General features: G+C 43.2%; 7 non-coding genes across 7 annotated transcripts; all 7 read right to left on the reverse strand.

Annotated features, from left to right (window-relative positions):
* Positions 1 to 12,300: 12,300 nt before the first annotated feature.
* TRNAG-UCC (transfer RNA glycine (anticodon UCC)) lies at positions 12,301 to 12,372 on the reverse strand. Its single transcript has one exon. It is a non-coding gene; the product is annotated as a tRNA-Gly (tRNA).
* Positions 12,373 to 14,709: 2,337 nt separating this feature from the next.
* On the reverse strand, positions 14,710 to 14,781 carry TRNAG-UCC (transfer RNA glycine (anticodon UCC)). The gene has a single exon. It is a non-coding gene; the product is annotated as a tRNA-Gly (tRNA).
* Positions 14,782 to 16,281: 1,500 nt separating this feature from the next.
* TRNAG-UCC (transfer RNA glycine (anticodon UCC)) lies at positions 16,282 to 16,353 on the reverse strand. The gene has a single exon. It is a non-coding gene; the product is annotated as a tRNA-Gly (tRNA).
* A 1,493-nt stretch (positions 16,354 to 17,846) lies between these two features.
* Positions 17,847 to 17,918, reverse strand: TRNAG-UCC (transfer RNA glycine (anticodon UCC)). The gene has a single exon. It is a non-coding gene; the product is annotated as a tRNA-Gly (tRNA).
* A 2,045-nt stretch (positions 17,919 to 19,963) lies between these two features.
* TRNAG-UCC (transfer RNA glycine (anticodon UCC)) lies at positions 19,964 to 20,035 on the reverse strand. Its single transcript has one exon. It is a non-coding gene; the product is annotated as a tRNA-Gly (tRNA).
* Positions 20,036 to 21,560: 1,525 nt separating this feature from the next.
* TRNAG-UCC (transfer RNA glycine (anticodon UCC)) lies at positions 21,561 to 21,632 on the reverse strand. The gene has a single exon. It is a non-coding gene; the product is annotated as a tRNA-Gly (tRNA).
* A 3,062-nt stretch (positions 21,633 to 24,694) lies between these two features.
* TRNAG-UCC (transfer RNA glycine (anticodon UCC)) lies at positions 24,695 to 24,766 on the reverse strand. The gene has a single exon. It is a non-coding gene; the product is annotated as a tRNA-Gly (tRNA).
* Between the last annotated feature and the right edge of the window lie 133 nt (positions 24,767 to 24,899).

The raw sequence follows: 24,899 nt of genomic DNA on the forward strand, positions 1-24,899 counted from the left end.
GTTTTGCGAAGGACGTACAACTCAGGTGCACACGATATTGTAACGATTTTGAGAAGTGTGTAACGAATTTGAGAAGTGTAACGGTTTTTGAGAAGTGTAACAATTTTGGAGGAAGTGTAACGAATGTGAAAACGTTACAATGTGAACGTTACAAAAGGTACGGTAACACCCTGTTAATGTAAATAATGGTCGCAGTCGGCCTCCTAGTTAATTCCATGAAACTTACACGCAGGTCACGATATATCTTTTAAATAGTGTATTTCCTTATTCCATGTAGGCTAAATATGTGTTTCCCACTAGATTGACTTTGCATTGTATCAAACAAAATAAGCGTAGGCCCTTCCAATTTCCCCAAAACCTCCCTTCCAATTGCCTTCCGCAATTTGGGCGGTTTTCTTCAAACCACCATTGGCCACGAGGTAGGTTTGGGGAAGAAAGGCGTGTCTCCACCTCGTCATAAGAGGGAAGGAGTGAACCAGCCCTAACAGCCAATCAACACCGCGGTGAGCGACCCGGTAGGCGTGCCCTCGGAGCCGGCGGCTTGATTTCGCCCGAGGTGATAAAAGCGACTGTAAGGGACTGCTTTAGGAGATGACCCTGGGAGATGAGCAAAGAGGCTGCAAGAAGAGGAGCGGTGAGATGCGAAACGCTCCAAGCCAAAGAGGAGAGGTACTCGGCAAGGAAACCAGCTTTGGAGAGACGCGCTGAAAGGAGGGAGACGGCCCCACCCCAAGAAGAGGAGCAGGTGTGCCGAACCAGCGCGTGACGTCTACCGCAGCGGATACACGACGGAGGGTTTCCCGCCAAAACCGCGAGGAATTGTGAGCTGCGGCCTCCCGACTTTGCCTCCCTCTCAAGCAATCCATCTCAAGCCCTACCTGCCTGCAATATCCCCTGTGTAAGTGTGAACGTCCTGTCCTACTCGTTGTCTTGGGGCTAAGTAAAAATGAATAGTGTAAGTTAACGATTCGCTGTGTTACTGCTTCTTCCATCCATTGCTTGTGTGTGTATAATAAAATCTGTTCTTCCTCCATATTCTTCTTCTTCTTCTTTTTCATTCTCTTTCGGTCGCTTTAGAGATTTCCCGATTGAATATCTGTGGGGCGATCTGGTCAACGTCGGGTGGAATCGGGTTTTAATCGGGGAGTAACTGTTCGGACGCGGTTAAATACACCACCGCTCGGTCAATATAACATCTAAAACCCGCGTCTGTAACATTTGGTGTCGAGGAGTTGGATTCGGACCTGGGACTAAATTTGTTAGGCCCAAATTTTGGAACACCAATTGTACCATTAGGGTAACAATTGGTGTTGGGAAGTAGAATTCGATCCGGAGCGCGTTTCACGCACTCGAAATTATAACGGCGAAATTTGATTTTGTTTTACGAAAATATAAAACCCGAATTTTGAGATCGCGCCATGGACAATCAAGGCGATCGGATGTCGGTGGGAGAGATAGACAGGGTGGAATCGACCCAGGACCTCGGGGAAATGTATGTGGAGGATAGGGAGGAGGAGAAAAATAGCAATGTGGTTGCGGAAGTATCAGACGCGCAAAGTGGCGTCCTCACGCACGTGGGTGTAGCGGCACCAAATTTTGCCGCGACCGTAGCAGCGCCGCTGGTGGATTCGAACCTTTTCCTCCTGCAAATGAGGGCCCTTATGGAACAAATGGGTGAGCGATTGGAGGGCCAAATGGGGGTAATGGGGAACCGGATGGATGCTCAGGGTGAGCGATTGGAGGGCCAAATGGGGGTAATGGGGAACCGGATGGATGCTCAGGGTGAGCGATTGGAGGGCCAAATGGGGGTAATGAGGGACGAAGCGAGGGGTACCGGTGAGGAGTTAGACAAGAAATTTGGGAAGTTCGACAATAATTTTGAGGGGTTAGACAACGGGATAAAAGAGGTAAAGAATGGGTTAACGGGGGTGGAAAACAGAATGGCTGCCCAGGAGAATCAGTTAGAGGGGGTGAAAAATGGGTTAATGGGGTTAGAAAATAGGATGGAGGACAAATTGCGGGAAATAGGGGAACAATCTGCCAGGGAAATCAAACAAATGGGAGAGCAAATAGAGGAGGTGAAAATCGGGGTAGAAACCAAACTGGATGCTCAGAGGGATGAATTGGGACAGATGAGGGTGGCATCTACAAAAGAGATAGAGGAAATACGACGAGGGGTAAGTGAGGAGGTTTCGGGGCTGCGCGAGGAGGTAAAGCGAGGTGAGAAGCGTATGGAGAAAGAGGTGAGAAATGGGACGGCAAAGTTACAAGGGGGAATAGAAGATCTGACGGAGGAGGTGGAACAGCTGACGGAGGGACAAACGAAGTTAGTGGAGCAGGTTCAAAAGAACACTGCGGTACTAGGAGGGTTAAAGGCGACACAAAAAGAAATTAAAAACGAATTAATAGCGACGCAGAGGCAATGTCAGATGGTACGGGAGGAACTGACAATGAGGGTGGAGGAGGTGACAGAGATAATGGAGACAAAGGACCGGCAGGTGAGGATGCACATAGAGACGGTTACGGTAGCCTTAGAGGACGAACTTGAAGAGACGCACCGAGAAATAAAAGAGGTTAAACAAAAATTAGAGGAAGTGGAGGAAGAGGTGAGTGAAATTAAGAAGAGACGGACAGAAACTAAGAGAGAAATAAGGGAGGAGATAGCGGAATATGTGCAAGGTCGGTGCTCAACTCATAATGTGGTGCTCGCTAACCAAATAAAAAGTTTGCAGGTGGAAAAGGAGGTGCGGAGACGAAGTACGGAGGTGAGTGGCAATGTATATGATGTGAGGAAAGCTTCAGTCGGCTTGGGGATTGGTTTGGATCCGGGTGTTCGTGAAAGGCCGTTGGTGAAGTGTGTGACAGGTCGGGTGTGCGAAAAAAGAGGTGTGCGAGAATGTCCGACCATGGGGTGTGTGAGGAAAAAGTGCACGCCAAGGAGTGAGTGTGCTGTAATGAGTGAGTTGGTCGAAGCGCGTGTGCGAGGGGGTACATGGAAGCGCGGTGTGGTGAGTGTTACGGAGGAAGTAACGAGAGAGTGTACACCTGTGGTGAGTGTTACAGAGGATGTAACGAGAAAGTGTACGTCTGTGGTGAGTGTTACAGAGGGTGTAACGGGAGAGTGTGCGCGAGAAAGGTGTGTAACGGACAGGTGCATGAGGAAAGAGTGCGTTGTCAAGAGTAGTGGTGAGAGTAGTGAGAGTGACAAGGAGCGTGAGTTGGTTGTGACAGGTGAGCGAGGATGTACACCTGGAATGGAAGGATGCACACCTGGAATGGTAGAGCGTGTGTGGGAAGGCACATTTGAGTTGGTAGTGAGGCACGTGGTTGGGTGTGCGAATGAGAGCACACCTGTGATTGTCACAGAGGAAGTGACCGAGGAGGGGGCGCGAAGAGGTGTGTTGGTGAGGTGTGCGACCAACGAATGTGTGCCAAAGTGTTCGGTGGTCAGGTGTGTGACCAAGTCGGCGAGCGGAATGAGTGTACCGAGGTGTGTAAGGAAAGATACGAGGAGAATGGGAACAGCTGCATGTATGAGCAAGAAAGGGGTAGCGTATGCTTGTAAGAATCCAGGTGAAGCGTCGACGGTAACCAGGTTAGAGGTTAGAACGACTTATAGCCGAATCGGGCCCTCGGTGCGCGTCGGGCAGCTTCGCGTGCCGCGAGGACCAGCGGGGATCCGGAGCACGGCGGTTTCGAAAGAACCGCCGTACGCGATCCACGCTGTGCCTCGCTTGGAACGGCCGCGGCCGGGCTCCACTAGGCGGAGCGGGCAGCTGGATAGGAAGGGTCGTTATGGCGACCACGTTTTGTTGAGAGGTGCCGGCAGGTCGAGATCGGGACATTGGATGGCTCCACGCCGAGGTTGGGCGTGGGATCTCGGCCCGGGTAAGCCCCCGCCCCTGCCCCGAATGCGGGACGCATCCAGCCGCCGGCACAAAAGAATCCGCGTTCATTGCTCGGCTGTACGAAGCCGGGCTGTAGATGTGAATTGGCGCACCGGGAGGATGTAATAAGTAGACGGGTGATGGTAATAGTGATAGTGAATTGATACGAAATTTCGAAAGGTGGGTAGAATTGGCAGTAAATGGAAAATTTTTGAATTGGTTGGAATCTGGACGAACAAAATTGATAGTGAGAGACCCCCGATGTGGTGGGATGGCAAATCCACCATCCCTCACAGGTGGGGCAAATGCGCAATAGTCTATGGGGTGTATGGCAGTGAAAACTAGCCCGGGTGGGTTAGGATATTGATAGGGCCCTAGCAAAGATGACATTAGGTAACGTTAAGTTTAGTTAGTGACTGATACCTGTAGTGGGGACGCAGGTAGATTAGTGTGGATTATAATGACGTGGGAGCGCAATAGTTTAAAGGGACGACTGGGAAGCGCAAGTTTCAGAGGGGAGTAGTTAGCTGAGATGATGCCGTGTGTGTGAGGATTGAACAGGTGAGAATGGAACAGGTGTGATTGCACAGGTGTGCAACTGAACAGGTGTGTGGAGCAGTGTATGAGGGAGTAGTGGTGATTGCGTGTTGTGTTGACCAAATGGTCCAGGAAGAAAGGAGGGTGCAGGTGGCACCAGGTGTGAGGGCACAGGTGTGCAACAACAGGTGTATGTGGCTGTGTGGAATAAATGGTAGTGTGGAATATCTGGAGTATTGGAATGGATGGTCGTGGAGTGAGAATGGTGGAAATTGTGGAGTGGAGTAGATGGTGCGAAGGTGTGAATGGGGGAAGAGTGGACCCCCATCACGGATACCCGGGGCGGGTAGTGTAAGTGTTAGGTAGAGGGTACAGGTAAATTGTGGTTGGATATTGGCATCTGTGGTGCGGGTGACAGAATGGTATTTGGATGGGTGCATTAGTGTTGCGGAAATGGCTGGGCGTGTAGCCTGTTAGTGTGTGTAGTTGTTTGGGCGCTCCACCACTGTGAGGATGTCGGCCAGGTGAGGCCGCAGGTGGGCTCTGGGAGCCGGTAGTAGTTGTTGTGGATGGGGCCCGAGGATCCGGAGGACGGACCCGGGTAGCCCAGTGCCAGAGGGCACCATGGGGTGACAGAGCCAGTAGAGGGGCTGTCCCCAGTTAGTTAGGTTAGGGTGAGGAGCTAGATAAGCTCGGGTGGCAACTACAGTGGTGGAGGTGTGCAGGTGGGTAGACCTGTTGGGAGAGCTAGACGTCGCAGCCCAGAAATTGTGCGGGAGCACCGTGAGATGAATCGGGGGAGTGAGACCCCAAATTGAGAGGCACCACAGTTTGGTCAATGGGAATTGGTTTTTAGAACCCATAGTGTAAGTTGGCCAATGGATTGGCAGGGAGAGACCCCGGGTAGTGTAAAGTGTGTTAAAGTCATTTAGAGGATAGTTAGGATGAAGGATCTCCTCGCACCATCTGCATCCACTCACCTGAGGTGACAGGTACTCCACACCATGCCATGTTTTGATTATTTTTTATGATGCAAATGTTTGGATTGTGAGACGCATCATGACGTGGGTGTGACATTGTGCGTAATTCCATCTCTCCCTCCTTATGAGGATTGATGATGAATTGGTGATGGCAAATTTTGAAGTAGAGGGATTGTGGTGACGAATTTGGTATAGGGGAAATATGGGGAAGACGTGACAGTAGTAACGAATTGGTAATGTGTAGATTTTGTACATATGGGGTAAGGGCAAGGGTAGGTGACCGGGGGGGTGACGTACGGTAGGGACGAGCTTTCTCACTTCGCCCTCCGTACGCATTTCACCTTGCATTGCCTTATTGACGTGTACCCTTGTGACCTTACCCCTCGCTCAATTGTCTTTCTTTTGTCTCCCACATGACCTGTGCGCCATTGGGTGCCGAGGGGAGCGTGCGTGAGGTGGCCATTGTGCGCCCGAGATTCCCAGAACCAGCATGCATTGCGTTGATGTACCACTGTATGGACCGCTGTTCTGCAGCCAAGTACCACTTGATGGACCCCAGGTTCTGGGGCAGGGCACCTCTGTTGGAGACCGGCCATAGTGGCCAGGGAATCTTGCTTGCGGACCTCGGTAAGGTGGCACCTTTGCCAAACAGGTGGACCACCCTTAGTTGGCCCCTGAGGCCCTAAATAAAAATGGACACAAGTTGTGCTTTTTATTTTGTCCAAATAGGCCGCATGAAGCCAGAAGACGTCGGGAAGAACATCGGCCCAGCAGAGAAAGAGAAGACCACCACCAGTTGTTTTGTTGTGTTTATTATGAACCATGGTGACTGCGCACCGAGTGGTGTTTTTGGTGCTTTGTGGTGCTTTTTGGTGCTTTTGGGTGCTTTGGTGGTATTGGTACTGGTGCATCGATGCAATGCGTGCTGTCTCCTCCCTCCCAACAGGAATTTCTTTCTCTTGTTCCCTAAAAAGAAAAAAAAAGAAAAAAACACAGGTCCTGGGTTGCGTTGTAAATAAGAAATCACGTCATTGTAAATAATGCTCCCCACCGTAAATGTATATTTTGAGAATAATTCCGTAATTCGGTTAGCTGTGGGCTTGAGTCTGTTAGACAGGGTGCAATGCAATAGGGGGACATACTTATTTGTGTTTTAAAATTGTCACACTCAGGGTCAGGTTAATTGTAGAGGGAATTACACCTACGTGTCACACTAAGTTAAAGTTTAATAGGCCCGAGTACGGGCCTGAAGAAACGAGGGTGCAGTGTAACGATTTTGAGAAGTGTGTAACGAATTTGAGAAGTGTAACGGTTTTTGAGAAGTGTAACAATTTTGGAGGAAGTGTAACGAATGTGAAAACGTTACAATGTGAATGTTACAAAAGGTACGGTAACACCCTGTTAATGTAAATAATGGTCGCAGTCGGCCTCCTAGTTAATTCCATGAAACTTACACGCAGGTCACGATATATCTTTTAAATAGTGTATTTCCTTATTCCATGTAGGCTAAATATGTGTTTCCCACTAGATTGACTTTGCATTGTATCAAACAAAATAAGCGTAGGCCCTTCCAATTTCCCCAAAACCTCCCTTCCAATTGCCTTCCGCAATTTGGGTGGTTTTCTTCAAACCACCATTGGCCACGAGGTAGGTTTGGGGAAGAAAGGCGTGTCTCCACCTCGTCATAAGAGGGAAGGAGTGAACCAACCCTAACAGCCAATCAACACCGCGGTGAGCGACCCGGTAGGCGTGCCCTCGGAGCCGGCGGCTTCATTTCGCCCGAGGTGATAAAAGCGACTGTAAGGGACTGCTTTAGGAGATGACCCTGGGAGATGAGCAAAGAGGCTGCAAGAAGAGGAGCGGTGAGATGCGAAACGCTCCAAGCCAAAGAGGAGAGGTACTCGGCAAGGAAACCAGCTTTGGAGAGACGCGCTGAAAGGAGGGAGACGGCCCCACCCCAAGAAGAGGAGCAGGTGTGCCGAACCAGCGCTTGACGTCTACCGCAGCGGATACACGACGGAGGGTTTCCCGCCAAAACCGCGAGGAATTGTGAGCTGCGGCCTCCCGACTTTGCCTCCCTCTCAAGCAATCCATCTCAAGCCCTACCTGCCTGCAATATCCCCTGTGTAAGTGTGAACGTCCTGTCCTACTCGTTGTCTTGGGGCTAAGTAAAAATGAATAGTGTAAGTTAACGATTCGCTGTGTTACTGCTTCTTCCATCCATTGCTTGTGTGTGTATAATAAAATCTGTTCTTCCTCCGTATTCTTCTTCTTCTTCTTTTTCATTCTCTTTCGGTCGCTTTAGAGATTTCCCGATTGAATATCTGTGGGGCGATCTGGTCAACGTCGGGTGGAATCGGGTTTTAATCGGGGAGTAACTGTTCGGACGCGGTTAAATACACCACCGCTCGGTCAATATAACATCTAAAACCCGCGTCTGTAACATAATAAGTGTGCAAAATGTGCAAACAACAAGTTTATTGCCAAAAACGCTTCATTTCAGTAAATCGGAGTGCTATTGCATTCACAATCTTCCTCGTGATCGGATTTCAGTAAACAGGAGTGTAATTGCATTCACAATCTTCCGAGTGGAAAATGTGTGGTTTTGCGAAGGACGTACAACTCAGGTGCACACGATATGATGAAACACGCATTTCTGCATTAAAGTGTAATTCGGGACAAGAAGTGTGCAAAATGTGCAAACAACAACTTTATTGCAAAAAACGCTTCATTTCAGTAAATAGGAATGCTTTTGCATTCAAAATGTTCCACAATTTGATGAAACACGCGTAAGAAGAGTGATTCGGGAAAATATGGGTGCAAAATGTGCAAACAACAAGTTTATTGCCAAAAACTCTTCATTTCAGTAAATAGGAGTGCTTTTGCATTCACAATGTTCCACAATTTGATGAAACACCTGTTTCAATATTTGAAGTGTGATTCGGGACAATGAGGGTGCAATTTGTGCAGACAATAAGTTTTTGGTCCAAAACGCTTATTTTCAGGAAATAGGACTGTTTTTACATTCACAATGTTCAACTGTTTGAGGAAACACGCGTTTCAATATTAGAAGTGTGATTCGGGACAATGAGGGTGCAATTTGTGCAGACAATAAGTTTTTGCTCCAAAACGCCTCTTTTCACGACAGAGGAGGAGTTTTTGTATGAATCATTGCACACTCTGCAAAATGCGGAGACACAAAGTTTTTGGTCCAAAGCGCGACATTTCAGGGAAAGGACTGTTTTCCATTCACAATGTTCTTCGTGGAAATGACTTGTGCAAATGTAATAATTCTCGGGGAAACGTCCTGATTATAGATAAATAAATCTTTAGTCGGAGATACTCCGGGGTTAAGAATTTCTTGTCAATCGATCCAACGGTGGCTGAGAATTTTTTTTTTTTAATGCAGACACGCACACACACACACACACCCGATCGCTGAAACCTGCTTTGCACTTCGCAAGCACAGTATAAAAATTAGGCTGCGATGACCAGGAATCGAGCCCCGGTCAACTGCTTGGAAGGCAGCTATGCTCACCACTATACCACCATCGCTCCATGAAAAATATTCTTTTCAAATGTTAAATATTTTATTCATACAATTACCAAACTTATCAAATATCCTTTCATCAATAATTATAAACCAACATCAGTGAGTGAGTCATTCTGTGAATAAGTGAGTGAATGATTGAGTGTGAGTGAATGAGGGAGTGAGGGAGTGCTGGAGTGAATGAGTGAGTGTGTGACTGAATGAATGAAGGAATGAGAGGGGCAAACACTTCAGTCATTAGCGTTTGAACCAAACACACAGAATTTGACAAATCTTGGCCAGAAACTTCATGTCTGATATATCTCACGAAGGCGTATTTGGTAAATCGGATTTCAGTAAATAGGAGTGCAATTGCATTCACAATCTTCCTCGTGGAAAATGTGTTGTTTTGCTTGGTACGTCAACTCAGGTGCAAACTATATGATGAAACACGCATTTCTGCATTGGAAGTGTAATTCGGGACAATAAGTGTGCAAAATGTGCAAACAACAAGTTTATTGCCAAAAACGCTTCATCTATCTATAATTCCAGTAATCTCTGTGTGTATGTTTGTATGTTTGTATGTTTGTATGTTTGTATGTCTGTATGTCTGTGACCGCTGTTTCTCGACAACCACGGGTCCGATATACTTTAAACTTGCCAGGTATATTGCTGGGGACCCGAGGATGTGCCTTTTCAAGGTTTCATATTAATCGGAGAAGTAGTTACCGAGCTATGTCCAAACAACGATTCAACCAATCAGAGAGCAGCGAGCTATCACGTGTGCCGAACGTGGCGAACAGACTCTGCCTCGGACGGCACATTTGAGAGCGTATTCATTTATTTCACGTTGGCAAACTATGTTGCCGCTATGTTGGCGTTAAACGATGTTTTAAAACTAATTAAAACTAATTTGCGATTCTTTCGCTTTCCTGCGCGTTTGTGCATGCTATGGCGATTTCTTTACCAAACTCCGCAAGCCGTTCGCTTTGGACCAAACCATTTCATGTAAATAGAGGGGGGGGATTGTCACCGTACTCGCAAGCCGTTCGCTTTGGACCAAACCATTTCATGTAAATAGAGGGGGGGGGATATAATTTTAGATATAGATATAGTACGGGCATGCCCTAGTCTATCTATAATTCCAGTAAGCTCTGTATGTCTGTATGTCTGTGACCGCTGTTTCTCGACAACCACGGGTCCGATATACTTGAAACTTGCCAGGTATATTGCTGGGGACCCGAGGATGTGCCTTTTCAAGGTTTCATATTAATCGGACAAGTAGTTACCGAGCTTTGTCCAAAAAACGATTCAACCAATCAGAGAGCAGCGAGTTATCACGTGTGCCGAACGTGGCGAACAGACTCTGCCTCGGACGGCACATTTGAGAGCGTATTCATTTATTTCATGTTGGCAAACTATGTTGCCGCTATGTTGGCGTTAAACTATGTTTTAAAACTAATTAAAACTAATTTGCGATTCTTTCGCTTTCCTGCGCGTTTGTGCACGCTATGGCGATTTCTTTACCAAACTCCTCAAGCCGTTCGCTTTGGACCAAACCATTTCATGTAAATAGAGGGGGGGATTGTCACCGTACTCGCAAGCCGTTCGCTTTGGACCAAACCATTTCATGTAAATAGAGGGGGGGGGATTGTCACCGTACTCGCAAGCCGTTCGCTTTGGACCAAACCATTTCATGTAAATAGAGGGGGGGGATATAATTTTAGATATATATATAGTACGGGCATGCCCTAGTCTATCTATAATTCCAGTAATCTCTGTATGTCTGTATGTCTGTGACCGCTGTTTCTCGACAACCACGGGTCCGATATACTTGAAACTTGCCAGGTATATTGCTGGGGACCCGAGGATGTGCCTTTTCAAGGTTTCATATTAATCGGACAAGTAGTTACCGAGCTATGTCCAAAAAACGATTCAACCAATCAGAGAGCAGCGAGCTATCATGTGTGCCGAACGTGGCGAACAGACTCTGCCTCGGACGGCACATTTGAGAGCGTATTCATTTATTTCACGTTGGCAAACTATGTTGGCGTTAAACTATGTTTTAAAACTAATTAAAACTAATTTGCGATTCTTTCGCTTTCCTGCGCGTATGTGCACGCTATGGCGATTTCTTTACCAAACTCCGCAAGCCGTTCGCTTTGGACCAAACCATTTCATGTAAATAGAGGGGGGGGATTGTCACCGTACTCGCAAGCCGTTCGCTTTGGACCAAACCATTTCATGTAAATAGAGGGGGGGGGGGATTGTCACCGTACTCGCAAGCCGTTCGCTTTGGACCAAACCATTTCATGTAAATAGAGGGGGGGGGGATATAATTTTAGATATATATATAGTACGGGCATGCCCTAGTTTCAGTAAATCGGAGTGCTATTGCATTCACAATCTTCCTCGTGATCGGATTTCAGTAAACAGGAGTGTAATTGCATTCACAATCTTCCGAGTGGAAAATGTGTGGTTTTGCGAAGGACGTACAACTCAGGTGCACACGATATGATGAAACACGCATTTCTGCATTAAAGTGTAATTCGGGACAAGAAGTGTGCAAAATGTGCAAACAACAACTTTATTGCAAAAAACGCTTCATTTCAGTAAATAGGAATGCTTTTGCATTCAAAATGTTCCACAATTTGATGAAACACGCGTAAGAAGAGTGATTCGGGAAAATATGGGTGCAAAATGTGCAAACAACAAGTTTATTGCCAAAAACACTTCATTTCAGTAAATAGGAGTGCTTTTGCATTCACAATGTTCCACAATTTGATGAAACACTTGTTTCAATATTTGAAGTGTGATTCGGGACAATGAGGGTGCAATTTGTGCAGACAATAAGTTTTTGCTCCAAAACGCTTCTTTTCAGGAAATAGCACTGTTTTTACATTCACAATGTTCAACTGTTTGAGGAAAATACGCGTTTCAATATTAGAAGTGTGATTCGGGACAATGAGGGTGCAATTTGTGCAGACAATAAGTTTTGGCTCCAAAACGCCTCTTTTCACGACAGAGGAGGAGTTTTTGCATGAATCATTGCACACTCTGCAAAATGCGGAGACACAAAGTTTTTGGTCCAAAGCGCGACATTTCAGGGAAAGGACTGTTTTCCATTCACAATGTTCTTCGTGGAAATGACTTGTGCAAATGTAATAATTCTCGGGGAAACGTCCTGATTATAGATAAATAAATCTTGAGTCGGAGATACTCCGGGGTTAAGAATTTCTTGTCAATCGATCCAACGGTGGCTGAGAATTTTTTTTTTTAATGCAGACACGCACACACACACACACACACACACACCCGATCGCTGAAACCTGCTTTGCACTTCGCAAGCACAGTATAAAAATTAAGCTGCGATGACCAGGAATCGAACCCGGGTCAACTGCTTGGAAGGCAGCTATGCTCAACACTATACCACCATCGCTCCATGAAAAATTTTCTTTTCAAATGTTAAATATTTTATTCATACAATTACCAAACTTATCAAATATCCTTTCATCAATAATTATAAACCAACATCAGTGAGTGAGTCATTCTGTGAATAAGTGAGTGAATGATTGAGTGTGAGTGAATGAGGGAGTGAGTGAGTGCTGGAGTGAATGAGTGAGTGTGTGACTGAATGAATGAAGGAATGAGAGGGGCAAACACTTCAGTCATTAGCGTTTGAACCAAACACACAGAATTTGACAAATCCTGGCCAGAAACTTCATGTCTGATATATCTCACGAAGGCGTATTTCGTAAATCGGATTTCAGTAAATAGGAGTGCAATTGCATTCACAATCTTCCTCGTGGAAAATGTGTTGTTTTGCTTGGTACGTCAACTCAGGTGCAAACTATATGATGAAACACGCATTTCTGCATTGGAAGTGTAATTCGGGACAATAAGTGTGCACAATCTGCAAACAACAACTTTATTGCAAAAAACGCTTCATTTCAGTAAATAGGAATGCTTTTGCATTCAAAATGTTCCACAATCTATCTATAATCTATCTATAATTCCAGTAATCTCTGTGTGTATGTTTGTATGTTTGTATGTTTGTATGTTTGTATGTCTGTATGTCTGTGACCGCTGTTTCTCGACAACCACGGGTCCGATATACTTTAAACTTGCCAGGTATATTGCTGGGGACCCGAGGATGTGCCTTTTCAAGGTTTCATATTTATCGGACAAGTAGTTAGCGAGCTATGTCCAAAAAACGATTCAACCAATCTGAGAGCAGCGAGCTATCACGTGTGCCGAACGTGGCGAACAGACTCTGCCTCGGACGGCACATTTGAGAGCGTATTCATTTATTTCACGTTGGCGAACTATGTTGCCGCTATGTTGGCGTTAAACGATGTTTTAAAACTAATTAAAACTAATTTGCGATTCTTTCGCTTTCCTGCGCGTTTGTGCATGCTATGGCGATTTCTTTACCAAACTCCGCAAGCCGTTCGCTTTGGACCAAACCATTTCATGTAAATAGAGGGGGGGGATTGTCACCGTACTCGCAAGCCGTTCGCTTTGGACCAAACCATTTCATGTAAATAGAGGGGGGGATATAATTTTAGATATAGATATAGTACGGGCATGCCCGAGTTCCAGTAATCTCTGTATGTCTGTATGTCTGTGACTGCTGTTTCTCGACAACCACGGGTCCGATATACTTTAAACTTGCCAGGTATATTGCTGGGGACCCGAGGATGTGCCTTTTCAAGGTTTCATATTAATCGGACAAGTAGTTACCGAGCTATGTCCAAAAAACGATTCAACCAATCAGAGAGCAGCGAGCTATCACGTGTGCCGAACGTGGCGAACAGACTCTGCCTCGGACGGCACATTTGAGAGCGTATTCATTTATTTCACGTTGGCAAACTATGTTGCCGTTAAACTATGTTTTAAAGCGCGTTTGTGCACGCTATGGCGATTTCTTTACCAAACTCCGCAAGCCGTTCGCTTTGGACCAAACCATTTCATGTAAATAGAGGGGGGGGGGATTGTCACCGTACTCGCAAGCCGTTCGCTTTGGACCAAACCATTTCATGTAAATAGAGGGGGGGGGATTGTCACCGTACTCGCAAGCCGTTCGCTTTGGACCAAACCATTTCTTGTAAATAGAGGGGGGGGGGATATAATTTTAGATATATATATAGTACGGGCATGCCCTAGTTTGATGAAACACGCGTAAGAAGAGTGATTCGGGAAAATATGGGTGCAAAATGTGCAAACAACAAGTTTATTGCCAAAAACTCTTCATTTCAGTAAATAGGAGTTTTTGGTCCAAAACGCTTCTTTTCAGGAAATAGCACTGTTTTTACATTCACAATGTTCAACTGTTTGAGGAAAACACGCGTTTCAATATTAGAAGTGTGATTCGGGACAATGAGGGTGCAATTTGTGCAGACAATAAGTTTTGGCTCCAAAACGCCTCTTTTCACGACAGAGGAGGAGTTTTTGTATGAATCATTGCACACTCTGCAAAATGCGGAGACACAAAGTTTTTGGTCCAAAGCGCGACATTTCAGGGAAAGGACTGTTTTCCATTCACAATGTTCTTCGTGGAAATGACTTGTGCAAATGTAATAATTCTCGGGGAAACGTCCTGATTATAGATAAATAAATCTTTAGTCGGAGATACTCCGGGGTTAAGAATTTCTTGTCAATCGATCCAACGGTGGCTGAGAATTTTTTTTTTTAATGCAGACACACACACACACACACACACACCCGATCGCTGAAACCTGCTTTGCACTTCGCAAGCACAGTATAAAAATTAATCTGCGATGACCAGGAATCGAACCCGGGTCAACTGCTTGGAAGGCAGCTATGCTCACCACTATACCACCATCGCTCCATGAAAAATATTCTTTTCAAATGTTAAATATTTTATTCATACAATTACCAAACTTATCAAATATCCTTTCATCAATAATTATAAACCAACATCAGTGAGTGAGTCATTCTGTGAATAAGTGAGTGAATGATTGAGTGTGAGTGAATGAGGGAGTGAGTGAGTGCTGGAGTGAATGAGTGAGTGTGTGACTGAATGAATGAAGGAATGAGAGGGGCAAACACTTCAGTCATTAGCGTTTGAACCAAACACACAGAATTTGACAAATCCTGGCCAGAAACTTCATGTCTGATATATCTCACGAAGGCGTATTTCGTAAATCGGATTTCAGTAAATAGGAGTGCAATTGCATTCACAATCTTCCTCGTGGAAAATGTGTTGTTTTGCTTGGTACGTCAACTCAGGTGCAAACTATATGATGAAACACGCATTTCTGCATTGGAAGTGTAATTCGGGACAATAAGTGTGCAAAATCTGCAAACAACAAGTTTATTGCCAAAAACGCTTCATTTCAGTAAATCGGAGTGCTATTGCATTCACAATCTTCCTCGTGATCGGATTTCAGTAAACAGGAGTGTAATTGCATTCACAATCTTCCGAGTGGAAAATGTGTGGTTTTGCGAAGGACGTACAACTCAGGTGCACACGATATGATGAAACACGCATTTCTGCATTAAAGTGTAATTCGGGACAAGAAGTGTGCAAAATGTGCAAACAACAACTTTATTGCAAAAAACGCTTCATTTCAGTAAATAGGAATGCTTTTGCATTCAAAATGTTCCACAATTTGATGAAACACGCGTAAGAAGAGTGATTCGGGAAAATATGGGTGCAAAATGTGCAAACAACAAGTTTATTGCCAAAAACTCTTCATTTCAGTAAATAGGAGTGCTTTTGCATTCACAATGTTCCACAATTTGATGAAACACCTGTTTCAATATTTGAAGTGTGATTCGGGACAATGAGGGTGCAATTTGTGCAGACAATAAGTTTTTGGTCCAAAACGCTTCTTTTCAGGAAATAGCACTGTTTTTACATTCACAATGTTCAACTGTTTGAGGAAAACACGCGTTTCAATATTAGAAGTGTGATTCGGGACAATGAGGGTGCAATTTGTGCAGACAATAAGTTTTGGCTCCAAAACGCCTCTTTTCACGACAGAGGAGGAGTTTTTGCATGAATCATTGCACACTCTGCAAAATGCGGAGACACAAACTTTTTGGTCCAAAGCGCGACATTTCAGGGAAAGGACTGTTTTCCATTCACAATGTTCTTCGTGGAAATGACTTGTGCAAATGTAATAATTCTCGGGGAAACGTCCTGATTATAGATAAATAAATCTTGAGTCGGAGATACTCCGGTGTGAAGAATTTCTTGTCAATCGATCCAACGGTGGCTGAGAATTTATTTTTTTTAATGCAGACACGCACACACACACACACACACACCCGATCGCTGAAACCTGCTTTGCACTTCGCAAGCACAGTATAAAAATTAAGCTGCGATGGCCAGGAATCGAACCCGGGTCAACTGCTTGGAAGGCAGCTATGCTCACCACTATACCACCATCGCTCCATGACAAATATTCTTTTCAAATGTTAAATATTTTATTCATACAATTACCAAACTTATCAAATATCCTTTCATCAATAATTATAAACCAACATCAGTGAGTGAGTCATTCTGTGAATAAGTGAGTGAATGATTGAGTGTGAGTGAATGAGGGATTGAGTGAGTGCTGGAGTGAATGAGTGAGTGTGTGACTGAATGAATGAAGGAATGAGAGGGGCAAACACTTCAGTCATTAGCGTTTGAACCAAACACACAGAATTTTACAAATCTTGGCCAGAAACTTCATGTCTGATATATCTCACGAAGGCGTATTTCGTAAATCGGATTTCAGTAAATAGGAGTGCAATTGCATTCACAATCTTCCTCGTGGAAAATGTGTTGTTTTTCTTGGTACGTCAACTCAGGTGCAAACTATATGATGAAACACGCATTTCTGCATTGGAAGTGTAATTCGGGACAATAAGTGTGCAAAATGTGCAAACAACAAGTTTATTGCCAAAAACGCTTCATTTCAGTAAATCGGAGTGCTATTGCATTCACAATCTTCCTCGTGATCGGATTTCAGTAAACAGGAGTGTAGTTGCATTCACAATCTTCCGAGTGGAAAATGTGTGGTTTTGCGAAGGACGTACAACTCAGGTGCACACGATATGATGAAACACGCATTTCTGCATTAAAGTGTAATTCGGTACAAGAAGTGTGCAAAATGTGCAAACAACAACGTTATTGCAAAAAACGCTTCATTTCAGTAAATAGGAATGCTTTTGCATTCAAAATGTTCCACAATTTGATGAAACACGCGTAAGAAGAGTGATTCGGGAAAATATGGGTGCAAAATGTGCAAACAATAAGTTTATTGCCAAAAACTCTTCATTTCAGTAAATAGGAGTGCTTTTGCATTCACAATGTTCCACAATTTGATGAAACACGTGTTTCAATATTTGAAGTGTGATTCGGGACAATGAGGGTGCAATTTGTGCAGACAATAAGTTTTTGGTCCAAAACGCTTCTTTTCACGAAATAGGACTGTTTTTACATTCACAATGTTCAACTGTTTGAGGAAACACGCGTTTCAATATTAGAAGTGTGATTCGGGACAATGAGGGTGCAATTTGTGCAGACAATAAGTTTTTGCTCCAAAACGCCTCTTTTCACGACAGAGGAGGAGTTTTTGCATGAATCATTGCACACTCTGCAAAATGCGGAGACACAAAGTTTTTGGTCCAAAGCACGACATTTCAGGGAAAGGACTGTTTTCCATTCACAATGTTCTTCGTGGAAATGACTTGTGCAAATGAAATAATTCTCGGGGAAACGTCCTGATTATAGATAAATAAATCTTTAGTCGGAGATACTCCGGTGTTAAGAATTTCTTGTCAATCGATCCAACGGTGGCTGAGAATTTTTTTTTTAATGCAGACACGCACACACACACACACACCCGATCGCTGAAACCTGCTTTGCACTTCGCAAGCACAGTATAAAAATTAAGCTGCGATGACCAGGAATCGAACCCGGGTCAACTGCTTGGAAGGCAGCTATGCTCACCACTATACCACCATCGCTCCATGAAAAATATTCTTTTCAAATGTTAACTATTTTATTCATACAATTACCAAACTTATCAAATATCCTTTCATCAATAATTATAAACCAACATCAGTGAGTGAGTCATTCTGTGAATAAGTGAGTGAATGATTGAGTGTGAGTGAATGAGGGAGTGAGGGAGTGCTGGAGTGAATGAGTGAGTGTGTGACTGAATGAATGAAGGAATGAGAGGGGCAAACACTTCAGTCATTAGCGTTTGAACCAAACACACAGAATTTGACAAATCTTGGCCAGAAACTTCATATCTGATATATCTCACGAAGGCGTATTTCGTAAATCGGATTTCAGTAAATAGGAGTGCAATTGCATTCACAATCTTCCTCGTGGAAAATGTGTTGTTTTGCTTGGTACGTCAACTCAGGTGCAAACTATATGATGAAACACGCATTTCTGCATTGGAAGTGTAATTCGGGACAATAAGTGTGCAAAATGTGCAAACAACAAGTTTATTGCCAAAAACGCTTCATTTCAGTTAATCGGAGTGCTATTGCATTCACAATCTTCCTCGTGATCGGATTTCAGTAAACAGGAGTGTAATTGCATTCACAATCTTCCGAGTGGAAAATGTGTGGTTTTGCGAAGGACGTACAACTCAGGTGCACACGATATGATGAAACACGCATTTCTGCATTAAAGTGTAATTCGGGACAAGAAGTGTGCAAAATGTGCAAACAACAACTTTATTGCAAAAAACGCTTCATTTCAGTAAATAGGAATGCTTTTGCATTCAAAATGTTCCACAATTTGATGAAACACGCGTAAGAAGAGTGATTCGGGAAAATATGGGTGCAAAATGTGCAAACAACAAGTTTATTGCCAAAAACTCTTCATTTCAGTAAATAGGAGTGCTTTTGCATTCACAATGTTCCACAATTTGATGAAACACTTGTTTCAATATTTGAAGTGTGATTCGGGACAATGAGGGTGCAATTTGTGCAGACAATAAGTTTTTGGTCCAAAACGCTTCTTTTCAGGAAATAGCACTGTTTTTACATTCACAATGTTCAACTGTTTGAGGAAAATACGCGTTTCAATATTATAAGTGTTGTGGAAGAATTTCGTGTATGACTCACAGGACTCCAATGACCGGACTCAGGTTTACAAAAGGTCTTTTTTATTATTCACTTCATTCCATTTACCAAATAATACCGCATTATTCAATGGCTGAGATTAACTCTTTTCCATGGTCCTTTTCGTTCGGCTGATGTTCCTCCGCCATGGTCCCGTTCGTCAGAGCTCCTCGCAGCAAGTCCTCTCGACTCCAGCCGCAGCTCCCGCTTATATGGACCAACTCGACTTAATCGTCTGTCCGCTGAACTCGTAATCTCTTCTCCGCTGACGTTACTGGTCGCCTTCCTGGCGCCAGCTAGCCCCCCCTGTTGTGAGTTCCATTTATCAAACAATAGGGGGGTGCTCCAGCCTGGGGCTGTGACCAGGTGTTTCAAGAGATTATCATGTTCGTGCACATTCCTAACTCATTTACAAACTCGTCCTTCACAGAGTTTGCATGTAAAATGTATTTGCTTTGTTACCAGGTTAATTAATAGGTTACCAGTGCCAATTAATAAGTTACGCTGAGTTACACTTCCACAGTGTGATTCGGGACAATGAGGGTGCAATTTGTGCAGACAATAAGTTTTGGCTCCAAAACGCCTCTTTTCACGACAGAGGAGGAGTTTTTGCATGAATCATTGCACACTCTGCAAAATGCGGAGACACAAAGTTTTTGGTCCAAAGCGCGACATTTCAGGGAAAGGACTGTTTTCCATTCACAATGTTCTTCGTGGAAATGACTTGTGCAAATGTAATAATTCTCGGGGAAACGTCCTGATTATAGATAAATAAATCTTGAGTCGGAGATACTCCGGGGTTAAGAATTTCTTGTCAATCGATCCAACGGTGGCTGAGAATTATTTTTTTTAATGCAGACACGCACACACACACACACACCCGATCGCTGAAACCTGCTTTGCACTTCGCAAGCACAGTATAAAAATTAAGCTGCGATGACCAGGAATCGAACCCGGGTCAACTGCTTGGAAGGCAGCTATGCTCACCACTATACCACCATCGCTCCATGAAAAATATTCTTTTCAAATGTTAAATATTTTATTCATACAATTACCAAACTTATCAAATATCCTTTCATCAATAATTATAAACCAACATCAGTGAGTGAGTCATTCTGTGAATAAGTGAGTGAATGATTGAGTGTGAGTGAATGAGGGAGTGAGTGAGTGCTGGAGTGATTGAGTGAGTGTGTGACTGAATTAATGAAGGAATGAGAGGGGCAAACACTTCAGTCATTAGCGTTTGAACCAAACACACAGAATTTGACAAATCTTGGCCAGAAACTTCATGTCTGATATATCTCACGAAGGCGTATTTCGTAAATCGGATTTCAGTAAATAGGAGTGCAATTGCATTCACAATCTTCCTCGTGGAAAATGTGTTGTTTTGCTTGGTACGTCAACTCAGGTGCAAACTTTATGATGAAACACGCATTTCTGCATTGGAAGTGTAATTCGGGACAATAAGTGTGCAAAATGTGCAAACAACAAGTTTATTGCCAAAAACGCTTCATTTCAGTAAATCGGAGTGCTATTGCATTCACAATCTTCCTCGTGATCAGATTTCAGTAAACAGGAGTGTAATTGCATTCACAATCTTCCGAGTGGAAAATGTGTGATTTTGCGAAGGACGTACAACTCAGGTGCACACGATATGATGAAACACGCATTTCTGCATTAAAGTGTAATTCGGGACAAGAAGTGTGCAAAATGTGCAAACAACAACGTTATTGCAAAAAACGCTTCATTTCAGTAAATAGGAATGCTTTTGCATTCAAAATGTTCCACAATTTGATGAAACACGCGTAAGAAGAGTGATTCGGGAAAATATGGGTGCAAAATGTGCAAACAACAAGTTTATTGCCAAAAACTCTTCATTTCAGTAAATAGGAGTGCTTTTGCATTCACAATGTTCCACAATTTGATGAAACACGTGTTTCAATATTTGAAGTGTGATTCGGGACAATGAGGGTGCAATTTGTGCAGACAATAAGTTTTTGGTCCAAAACGCTTCTTTTCAGGAAATAGGACTGTTTTTACATTCACAATGTTCAACTGTTTGAGGAAACACGCGTTTCAATATTAGAAGTGTGATTCGGGACAATGAGGGTGCAATTTGTGCAGACAATAAGTTTTTGCTCCAAAACGCCTCTTTTCACGACAGCGGAGGAGTTTTTGTATGAATCATTGCACACTCTGCAAAATGCGGAGACACAAAGTTTTTGGTCCAAAGCGCGACATTTCAGGGAAAGGACTGTTTTCCATTCACAATGTTCTTCGTGGAAATGACTTGTGCAAATGTAATAATTCTCGGGGAAACGTCCTGATTATAGATAAATAAATCTTTAGTCGGAGATACTCCGGGGTTAAGAATTTCTTGTCAATCGATCCAACGGTGGCTGAGAATTTTTTTTTTTAATGCAGACACGCACACACACACACACACACACACACACACACACACACACACACACACACCGATCGCTGAAACCTGCTTTGCACTTCGCAAGCACAGTATAAAAATTAAGCTGCGATGACCAGGAATCGAACCCGGGTCAACTGCTTGGAAGGCAGCTATGCTCACCACTATACCACCATTGCTCCATGAAAAATATTCTTTTCAAATGTTAAATATTTTATTCATACAATTACCAAACTTATCAAATATCCTTTCATCAATAATTATAAACCAACATCAGTGAGTGAGTCATTCTGTGAATAAGTGAGTGAATGATTGAGTGTGAGTGAATGAGGGAGTGAGTGAGTGCTGGAGTGAATGAGTGAGTGTGTGACTGAATGAATGAAGGAATGAGAGGGGCAAACACTTCAGTCATTAGCGTTTGAACCAAACACACAGAATTTGACAAATCTTGGCCAGAAACTTCATGTCTGATATATCTCACGAAGGCATATTTCGTAAATCGGATTTCAGTAAATAGGAGTGCAATTGCATTCACAATCTTCCTCGTGGAAAATGTGTTGTTTTGCTTGGTACGTCAACTCAGGTGCAAACTATATGATGAAACACGCATTTCTGCATTGGAAGTGTAATTCGGGACAATAAGTGTGCAAAATGTGCAAACAACAAGTTTATTGCCAAAAACGCTTCATTTCAGTAAATCGGAGTGCTATTGCATTCACAATCTTCCTCGTGATCGGATTTCAGTAAACAGGAGTGTAATTGCATTCACAATCTTCCGAGTGGAAAATGTGTGGTTTTGCGAAGGACGTACAACTCAGGTGCACACGATATGATTAAACACGCATTTCTGCATTAAAGTGTAATTCGGGACAAGAAGTGTGCAAAATGTGCAAACAACAACTTTATTGCAAAAAACGCTTCATTTCAGTAAATAGGAATGCTTTTGCATTCAAAATGTTCCACAATTTGATGAAACACGCGTAAGAAGAGTGATTCGGGAAAATATGGGTGCAAAATGTGCAAACAACAAGTTTATTGCCAAAAACTCTTCATTTCAGTAAATAGGAGTGCTTTTGCATTCACAATGTTCCACAATTTGATGAAACACCTGTTTCAATATTTGAAGTGTGATTCGGGACAATGAGGGTGCAATTTGTGCAGACAATAAGTTTTTGGTCCAAAACGCTTATTTTCAGGAAATAGGACTGTTTTTACATTCACAATGTTCAACTGTTTGAGGAAACACGCGTTTCAATATTAGAAGTGTGATTCGGGACAATGAGGGTGCAATTTGTGCAGACAATAAGTTTTTGCTCCAAAACGCCTCTTTTCACGACAGAGGAGGAGTTTTTGTATGAATCATTGCACACTCTGCAAAATGCGGAGACACAAAGTTTTTGGTCCAAAGCTCGACATTTCAGGGAAAGGACTGTTTTCCATTCACAATGTTCTTCGTGGAAATGACTTGTGCAAATGTAATAATTCTCGGGGAAACGTCCTGATTATAGATAAATAAATCTTTAGTCGGAGATACTCCGGGGTTAAGAATTTCTTGTCAATCGATCCAACGGTGGCTGAGAATTTTTTTTTTTTAATGCAGACACGCACACACACACACACACCCGATCGCTGAAACCTGCTTTGCACTTCGCAAGCACAGTATAAAAATTAAGCTGCGATGACCAGGAATCGAACCCGGGTCAACTGCTTGGAAGGCAGCTATGCTCACCACTATAACACCATTGCTCCATGAAAAATATTCTTTTCAAATGTTAAATATTTTATTCATACAATTACCAAACTTATCAAATATCCTTTCATCAATAATTATAAACCAACATCAGTGAGTGAGTCATTCTGTGAATAAGTGAGTGAATGATTGAGTGTGAGTGAATGAGGGAGTGAGTGAGTGCTGGAGTGAATGAGTGAGTGTGTGACTGAATGAATGAAGGAATGAGAGGGGAAAACACTTCAGTCATTAGCGTTTGAACCAAACACACAGAATTTGACAAATCTTGGCCAGAAACTTCATGTCTGATATATCTCACGAAGGCGTATTTCGTAAATCGGATTTCAGTAAATAGGAGTGCAATTGCATTCACAATCTTCCTCGTGGAAAATGTGTTGTTTTGCTTGGTACGTCAACTCAGGTGCAAACTATATGATGAAACACGCATTTCTGCATTGGAATTGTAATTCGGGACAATAAGTGTGCAAAATGTGCAAACAACAAGTTTATTGCCAAAAACGCTTCATTTCAGTAAATCGGAGTGCTATTGCATTCACAATCTTCCTCGTGATCGGATTTCAGTAAACAGGAGTGTAATTGCATTCACAATCTTCCGAGTGGAAAATGTGTGGTTTTGCGAAGGACGTACAACTCAGGTGCACACGATATGATGAAACACGCATTTCTGCATTAAAGTGTAATTCGGGACAAGAAGTGTGCAAAATGTGCAAACAACAACTTTATTGCAAAAAACGCTTCATTTCAGTAAATAGGAATGCTTTTGCATTCAAAATGTTCCACAATTTGATGAAACACGCGTAAGAAGAGTGATTCGGGAAAATATGGGTGCAAAATGTGCAAACAACAAGTTTATTGCCAAAAGCTCTTCATTTCAGTAAATAGGAGTGCTTTTGCATTCACAATGTTCCACAATTTGATGAAACACCTGTTTCAATATTTGAAGTGTGATTCGGGACAATGAGGGTGCAATTTGTGCAGACAATAAGTTTTTGGTCCAAAACGCTTATTTTCAGGAAATAGGACTGTTTTTACATTCACAATGTTCAACTGTTTGAGGAAACACGCGTTTCAATATTAGAAGTGTGATTCGGGACAATGAGGGTGCAATTTGTGCAGACAATAAGTTTTTGCTCCAAAACGCCTCTTTTCACGACAGAGGAGGAGTTTTTGTATGAATCATTGCACACTCTGCAAAATGCGGAGACACAAAGTTTTTGCTCCAAAGCGCGACATTTCAGGGAAAGGACTGTTTTCCATTCACAATGTTCTTCGTGGAAATGACTTGTGCAAATGTAATAATTCTCGGGGAAACGTCCTGATTATAGATAAATAAATCTTTAGTCGGAGATACTCCGGGGTTAAGAATTTCTTGTCAATCGATCCAACGGTGGCTGAGAATTTATTTTTTTTAATGCAGACACGCACACACACACAAACACCCGATCGCTGAAACCTGCTTTGCACTTCGCAAGCACAGTATAAAAATTAAGCTGCGATGACCAGGAATCGAACCCGGGTCAACAGCTTGGAAGGCAGCTATGCTCACCACTATACCACCACCGCTCCATGAAAAATATTCTTTTCAAATGTTAAATATTTTATTCATACAATTACCAAACTTATCAAATATCCTTTCATCAATAATTATAAACCAACATCAGTGAGTGAGTCATTCTGTGAATAAGTGAGTGAATGA

This window comes from Myxine glutinosa, unplaced genomic scaffold (assembly GCF_964187855.1).
Source record: "Myxine glutinosa unplaced genomic scaffold, kmMyxGlut1.1 SCAFFOLD_2075, whole genome shotgun sequence".
NCBI lineage: Eukaryota > Metazoa > Chordata > Myxini > Myxiniformes > Myxinidae > Myxine > Myxine glutinosa.